The sequence below is a fragment of the Ovis canadensis genome, chromosome X (genome assembly GCF_042477335.2).
Source record: "Ovis canadensis isolate MfBH-ARS-UI-01 breed Bighorn chromosome X, ARS-UI_OviCan_v2, whole genome shotgun sequence".
Taxonomy (NCBI): domain Eukaryota; kingdom Metazoa; phylum Chordata; class Mammalia; order Artiodactyla; family Bovidae; genus Ovis; species Ovis canadensis.
In genome coordinates, this window is record NC_091727.1 from 1,001,790 (window position 1) to 1,003,679 (window position 1,890).

Below are 1,890 nucleotides of genomic sequence, written 5' to 3' on the forward strand. Positions count from 1 at the left end.
AACAGGCTGCTTTGGTGAGCCTAACATTCAAAATAAATCATGTACAGGCCGGAAAGATTTCCATATGCCTCAATATGTGAAAATTTGTTCCATCATCTTCCTGTTTTCATGGTGACTGTTATTTCTTTTTTATGCACATACAGTTGGTTGACAGTGTCATATTAGTGTCTTGTGAACAGCTAAATGAATAAGTTTTATATATAATCTTTTGCATACAGTTTATATATAAAATTCTTTTAATATATAAAATTCTACACATAATAATATTTTATATATAGATATGCATATACATAGGAGCTTTCCAGGTAGGTCCGCTGGTAAAGAATCCATCTGCAATGCAGGAGACCCCGGTTGGATTTGTGGGTCGGGAAGATCCCCTGGAGAAGGGATAGGCTACGCACCCCAGTATTCTTGGCTTTCCCTGGTGGCTCAGCTGGGAAAGAATGTGCCTGCAGTGTGGGAGACCTGGGTTCGATCCCTGGGTTGGGAAGATCCCCTGGAGCAAGAAATGACACCCCACTCCAGTATTCTTGCCTGGGGAATTCCACGGACAGAGGAACCTTGTGGGCTGTAGTCCATGGGGTTGCAAAGAGTGGGACACGACTGAGGGACTAAGAACAGGGGGATTCATTCCCAGCTGAGCCACAAGGGAAGCCCGAGAATCCTGCAGTGGGTAGCCTACCCCTTGTCCAGCGGATCTGCCCGACCCAGGAATCTAATTGCGGTCCCCTGCATTGCAGGCAGATTCTTTCCCAGCTGAGCCGTCAGGAAGCCCTTATACACAGCACTGTGCATCTATTAATCCCACGGTCCTAGTTTATGCTTTTTCTCTTTCCCTCTGGTAACCATAAGTCTGTTGTCTACGGGTGTGAGTCTATTTCTGATTTGTAAATGAGTCCATTCGTACCCCACCTCCTTTTTTTTAGAGTCCACATAGAATTGACATCACATGAGATTCCTCTTTCTCTGTCTGGCCTACTTCACAGAGCATCACGATCTCTGGGTTCATCCACGTTGCTGCAAATGGCATGTCCCCGCTCTTCGTGGGTGAGCAATATTCCATCGTGCGTGTGGGCCACGTCTTCTTTGCCCATTCATCCGTTACTGGACACTTAGGTTGCTTCCTTGTCTTGGCTATTGTGAACAGTGCTGCTACATAAACAGGGATACACGTGTATCTTCTCAGCTGTGTTTCTTTTCTTCAGATATACATGCGGGAGTGGAGGAGACTTGTGTTTCAGAAAATGTAGAATGCTTTTAGGTTGCCAGCAAGGTTGTGAAGATCACACAGACGATTCTTACAGTGTCCACAGCAGTTTGCCCCATGTTATTTACATCTTTTGAAAAAAAATTTTATTAAATTTATTTCTTTTTAAAGGGAACCAAGATGAATATTTTTAATGATAAAAGGTACAATTCACAAAGAAGATAGACCTCATAAACTACTGGACACCTAACAACAAAGAGACAAAGATATATTAAGCCAAAAAATCAGATAAAATAGAAAGGAAAAGCAAAACATACATAATGATAGTGAGACATATTAACGGTTCTCTGAGAGTACTTCATCACGTGCAGAGAAGTAACAACAGGACCACCTCGAATGATCTCAGTAATAATTAAAATGTATTTGTCTGTGGGTGTATTTATTTATATTGATGTTATGTCTGTGTGAGTCACTCAAATGTATCCCATGTTTGCTATCCTATGGACTGGACTATACAGTCCCTGGAATTCTCCAGGCCAGAATACTGGAGTGGGTAGCCGTTCCCTTCTCCAGGGGATCTTCCCGACCCAGGGATGGGACCCAGGTCTCCTGCATTGCAGGCAGACACTTTACCATCTGAGCCCCCAGGAAAACACCTATTAATCTTATATCCTGCACAAATA